The sequence below is a fragment of the Mustelus asterias genome, chromosome 13 (genome assembly GCF_964213995.1).
Source record: "Mustelus asterias chromosome 13, sMusAst1.hap1.1, whole genome shotgun sequence".
NCBI classification, from domain to species: domain Eukaryota; kingdom Metazoa; phylum Chordata; class Chondrichthyes; order Carcharhiniformes; family Triakidae; genus Mustelus; species Mustelus asterias.
In genome coordinates, this window is record NC_135813.1 from 25,234,629 (window position 1) to 25,241,028 (window position 6,400).

A 6,400-nucleotide genomic window follows, 5' to 3' on the forward strand; every position below is an offset into this window, starting at 1 on the left:
TGCCATCGTGCTGCCACACAGTACCCTTCATTTCAATCAGTTTCTCCTGTGTTTAAACATAGGTGGAAGAGGTCAAAGATACGGTGCTAATTTCATTGTGTCACTCAGTCCTTTGATTGGCAGCATTGGCATCAATACAGGCAAAATGTAGCCAGCATTGTTTCTTAAATCATTGGTTAAATTGAATATCATGACATATTTAAAAGTAAGTAGTCTCACAACACCAGGTTAAAGTCCAATAGGTTTATTTGGTATCATGAGCGTACAGAGTGTTGCCCCTTCATCGGGTGAGTGAAGAGTTCGGTTCACAAACAGGGCATATATAGACACAGACTCAATTACAATACAATGGTTTGAATGCGAGTCTTAACAGGTAATCAAGTCTTTACAGATGCAGACAATGTGAGTGGAGAGAGGGTCAGGCACAGGTTAAAGAGGACCATGTAGATGCTACAACAGCGGATGAATGGACACCACTTGACAATCATCAGGCAGGAGTGTCCCCTTCCTGTCGGGGAACACTTTCGCTTCTCGGCCTTTTGGCTAAGATCAAGTGTAGTATCGGATCTGCACTTGGTTGAGGTCATTAGGTTACGCTGAGGCTTCGTTTGTTTCATATGAAGCAATTTTTAAAAGCGGCATCTCGGCCTTTTGGCTAAGATGCAAATGAGCCCAAGTCTTGGAGGAGGAACCTCCCCCTTCTCCAATCAGCTTGGCTCATGTAGATCGGGCCCAGGACAGGGTGGTTTAGTCGCCCGCCCTGTCTTGTCAGCCTGGATCGGAAATGTCTCAACTTGTTGAGACTCTGAATTGGATTTGATTTGATTGAATTGGAAAAGTATAAAAAAAAACACTTCAGCAGTCACGGGCATTCAGCCTCTGATCTTCGGGTAAGCGTTCTCCAAGGTGGCCTTCACGACACACGACAACGCAGAATCGCTGAGCAGAGACTGATAGTCAAGTTCCGCACACATGAGGACGGCCTCAACCGGGATCTTGGGCTCATGTCACACTATCTGTAACCCCCACGACTTGCCCGGGCTTGCAAAATCTCACTAACTGTCCTGGCTGGAGACAATACACACCTCTTTAACCTGTTCTTAACCCTCTCTCCACTCTCATTGTCTGTACCTTTAAGACTTGATTACCTGTTAAGACTCAAATTCCAACCATTATCTTGTAATTGAGTCTGTGTCTATATATGCCCTGTTTGTGAACACAACTCCTCACTCACCTGATGAAGGGGCAGCGCTCCGAAAGCTCGTGCTGCCAAATAAACCTGTTGGACTTTAACCTGGTGTTGTGAGACTACTTACTGTGCCCACCCCAGTCCAACGCCGGCATCTCCATGTCATATTTAAAAGGAAATGGGAGAGTAAGTTACAACATTAGATGTTTTAATTTGTTTAAGATCTTGCTGCACATGACTGGAAACTTTACTAAAACTGACAATTGATGGACGAAACCAAAATGCCCACAGCACCAAAAGAGTTTAGCAGAAACTGACAATCTCAGTCAAAATAAAAATATCTCTCACTGGCATCGGCTGTGGTTTGAGCTGAGATTTGCTTGTTGGAGCTTCAGTCTGCCTCAAACAATAGTGCATCTCATCTCGTTAAGGCGTGATCCCAGTTCCCCGCATGCAAAATATTCCATTTCCCATTCCTGGCATTTCTCACTTTGAATTGCACAGAATTACTTATAAACAATGAAGGTGCAAAATTAAAGACAATACACTGACTGAATGTGTCCTGTTTATTGTAACTTAACAGATACTCCCTGCATTTGTGGGAACAGAAACAGATCAAGCCCATCAAGTTTGCGTCAGTGATTTGCTTCACAGTTCTTTGTTTGTTCTCCAAATAGTATTACTAATATTCTCCTTTCTTAAGGAAACAGATTTTCATCTTATTTATTATTGTCACAGGTAGGCTCACATTAACACTGCAATGAAGTTACTGTGAAAATCCCCCAGTCGCCACACTCTGGTGCCTGTTCGGGTACACTGAGGGAGAATTTAGCATGGCCAACGCACCTAACAAGCACATCTTTCGGACTGTGGGAGGAAACCCACGCAGACAAAGGGAGAATGTGCAGATTTTTTAAAAAAACTTTTCCAATTCAATCAAATCAAGTCCAATTCAGAGTCTCAACAAGTTGAGACATTTCCGATCCAAGCTGACAAGACAGGGCCTCCACTCCTGTCTTGGGCCTGATCTACATGAGCCAAGCTGATTGGAGTAGGTGCAGACTCACCTCCTCCAAGGCTTGATCTCATTTGCATCTTAGCCAAAAGGCCGAGATGCCGCTTTTAAAAATTGCTTCAAATGAAGCTTAAATGTAACCTAATGACCTCAACCGAGCGCAGCATCCTATCCATACTACCCTTGATCTTAGCCAAAAGGCCAAGAAGCGGGCAGATTTTTTAAAAATACTTTTCCAATTCAATCAAATCAAATCCAATTCAGAGTCTCAACAAGTTGAGACATTTCAGATCCAGGCTGACAAGACAGGGCGAGCGACCAAACCACCCTGTCCTGGGCCTGATCTACATGAGCCAAGCTGATTGGAGAAGGGGGAGGTTCCTCCTCCAAGACTTGAGCTCATTTGCATCTTAGCCAAGAGGCCGAGATGCCGCTTTTAAAAATTGCTTCATATGAAACATATGAAGCTTCAGTGTAACCTAATGACCTCAACCAAGTGCGGCCGACCATGGGCTGCCGACCATACTACACTTGATCTTAGCCAAAAGGCCGAGAAGCGGGCAGATTGCGCACAGACAGTGACCCAAGCCGGGAATCGAACCCGGGCCCCTGGAGCTGTGAGGCAGCGGTGCTAACCACTGTGCCACCCTTTTATGTGAGTTATGTACGATTTGTCACTGCCTGTTCATAGTTTCGTTCATGCCCCACACAAATATCTTGCAGGACCCTGGTTGTTGCAGCTCGGTGTACAACACCATTGAATCAGCTTAAATACAACCAGCAAATATCTGTTGCGACACAACGAACAACACACAGATCTGAAATAAAAGTCAAACACTACCGATGCTGGAAATCTGAAATCAAACCAGAAAAGGATGTAAATTGTCAGCAGGTCTGGCAGCACGTGTGGAGAGATTGTTTAATAAAGAAGGGATTTGATTTAAGAATAACTGTGTTGTGTCTATCTATCGGTTGAAGCGAGGGTTCAGTCAACATTCTAAAGAGGAAGTTGAGAACCAAATTTGACTTGCTCTTATCACCTGACACATTACCATAATAGAGCAACAAGAACCAAGCCCAGTTGCTCGCTGTGGACAGACATCGAAACCAAGGAGTTTTGATCAAGGAGAAACAGCTTTAGCGAGAAGCTATTCCTCAAGTGTGAAGTGGGTTCCTGCCACAATGCTCTCAAAGACAAGAGAGTTTGGAGGAGGCACACAGATCAAATCCTTGCTTCAAAAAGGGAAGTTGCGGAGTCAGTATCTGAAAGGTCAACATCTGATACCCGAAGAGTGGAAATCCCTGAATCTATAATCACGATTGAGTTGAATTCAGATTTGACATCATTTGAACCAACAGCATCTGGAGAAACTGAAGAAGAACCGACTTTATCAGTTAAGGTTAAAGTTTATTTATTGGTGTCGTAAGTAGGCTGCAATGAGGTTATTGTTAAAATCCCCTGTGAAAGTGCTGTGAAAAATTATCAGATGATGTGCCTGAGCCAAGTGGCGAACAGACTCCCGAGAGCATGAAGGCAAAGATTCCTGAACAATGGACTCCACCTAAGCAGAACCGATGTCCACCTAAAAGACTCACGTACTGATTGTGTGTTATATATATATATAAAAACTGTATATAATAATACTTGACAAAATAATTATTGTTTGTAGTAAGTAAGAGTTACAGTTAATGTTGTACTATTGGAGTAAAGGGGGAGGGATGTTATGTATTGTAAACCAATGCATCTCTCTGTACTATGTCACATGATTACATGGTGATAACATCAGGGACATCTGGGAAATGTTCCCTCTCTTACGGTTGGACAGCAGACCAGTAACATCTACCTAATAAACAAAAAACAGAAGGTGCTGGAAAATCTCAACAGGTCTGACAGCATCTGTGGAGAGAGAATAGGGACAACCTTTCAAGTCTGGATGACCCTTCGTCAGAGCTAGATGATCCTTCACCAGCCTTGGGTCACTGTCTGTGTGGAGTTTGCACGTTCTCCCCGCGTCTGTGTGGGTTTCCTCCAGGTGCTCCAGTTTCCTCCCACATTCTGAAAGACCTGCTGGTTAGGTGCATTGACCCAAACAGGCGCCAGAGTGTGGCGACTGAGGGATTTTCACAGTAACTTCATTGCAGCGTTAATGTAAGCCTTACTTGTGACTAATAAATAAACTTTAAACTTCAAACTTTAGACAAAGGGTCATCCAGACTCAAAACGTTGGCTCTATTCTTTCTCCACAGATGCTGTCAGACTTGTTGAGATTTTCCAGCATTTTCCATTTTTGTTTCAGATTCCAGCATCTGCAGTAATCTAGTCTAATAATAGTCCAGTAATCTATCTAATAAAGCTCCATGAGCTGGTGAAATAACTCACTCGGTGGCAACCTTTTCATCCTTTTATCTTGGCTGATAAAGTGATCTGACACTTCAGTATATAACAAATGTATATCAAGTAGAAACTCATTTAGCAATACCGAGAGATAATTGCTGCGAATGAGAACCTACTTGCCTTTACAGGATACGTGGTGACTGAAATGTGGGCACCGTAGGAGCTCGGTTGGCTTTACAAAGGAAGCATTTATTTCAACTGGAGACTGGTCTCGTCTTCCAATGGGGCATCGATATTGTAATTATCTCATACTGTTTGTGGTTATGTGACAAACTGGATACCTGAGTAACAAGCACAACTGTAAAATGTATGAATATGTAAAGCAACCTTGAACAGTCTGTCTCTCGAACTGTATCTCTGTATGCATGGTGGTAAGATAAAATCTTTTGTTTTGTTTTGTTTGGATCTTTAACTGTCTCTGTGTCGAATCATTACCACAAGTTGCAAGGGTTCAAATTTTAATGTGTGTGAAATGGTTGACAGATGGGCTCAAATAGCCAGCCAATATCAATGGGGGAAGGATTGCAATTAATATGGAAGGTTTAGTGACCATCGGATGTGCCAAAGCAATGTACAGCAATGAGATACTCGTTGATGTGTGCTCATGTTTAATGGGTAAAAGAGCAGCAATGTCAGCATAATTAAACAGCAATGTGATAATCTCATTAATGTAACTCGATAATACGAACCTGGGTCCCCAGGACAGGAATGGCACGGTGGCACAGTGGTTAGCACTGGTGAATTGAATTAATTCCAATTGGAATCCATCCAAAAATTCCTGCATTCATCCACTCTACCTCCTCACTACTTGACACCTCTATTAAACATTCAACAGTGTGTCAGTTCCTTTTATGTTCCTTAACTCCAACCTCTGGTACCTCACAAAAGGACCCGGGTTCAATTCCGGACTTGGGTCACTGTCTGTGTGGAGTTTGTGCGTCCTCCCCGTGTCTGCATGGGTTTCCTCCGGGTGCTCCGGTTTCCTCCAAAGTTAGGTTGATTGGTCATGCTAAATTGACCCTCAGTGTCAAGGGGATTGGCAGAGTAAATATGTGGGGTTATGGGGATTGGTCCTTGGTGGGATTGTTGTCAGTGCAGGCTCGATGGGTCGAATGGCCTCCTTCTGCACTGTAGGGATCCTATGAACATTAGCTCTGACGAAGGGTCATCCAGACTCGAAACGTTGGCTCTATTTTCCCTCTCCACAGATGCTGTCAGACCTGCTGAGATTTTCCAGCATTTTCTGTTTATGTTTCAGATTCCAACAACCGCAGTATTTTTCTTTTGTGAGGTACCAGAGGTTGGAGTTAAGGAACATAAAAGGAACTGACACACTGTTGAATGTTTAATAGAGGTGTCAAGTAGTGAGGAGGTAGAGTGGATGAATGCAGGAATTTTTGGATGGATTCCAATTGGAATTAATTCAATTCACCAGTAATTTGTTTTAACTCTTGTACAGCAAGATTTTAAGGCTGCAAGGTAAGACAAGACTCTTCTAGATCAGAGGTTTTATTTAAAGAAAAATATAAATTAATAAGTTTGATTTAATGAATTAAAAACCAGGTGAGAAGGGGTAAAAGTAGACTCCCCTGATTTACCATTCCAGATCTGGCTGTAGCAGGGTTGTTTGTGAATTTAGCAGAATGAAGGAATTTTCTCAATGGCTGTGTTTAACCATTTATGTACTTATTGCAAAGACAAGAGTCTGACAAGCTTTCTTGAGGGTTCTTTTTTCCAACAAAAGGGGTTCGTTTTTACTGAGTTAAAAACCCACTCAGGTAAAGATATCAAAGTACTTAAG

At 42.7% G+C, this 6,400-nt stretch overlaps 1 pseudogene; it reads left to right on the top strand.

Moving 5' to 3' along the window:
- Positions 1–523: 523 nt before the first annotated feature.
- Positions 524–728, top strand: LOC144503244 (U2 spliceosomal RNA; annotated as a pseudogene).
- Positions 729–6,400: the final 5,672 nt, after the last annotated feature.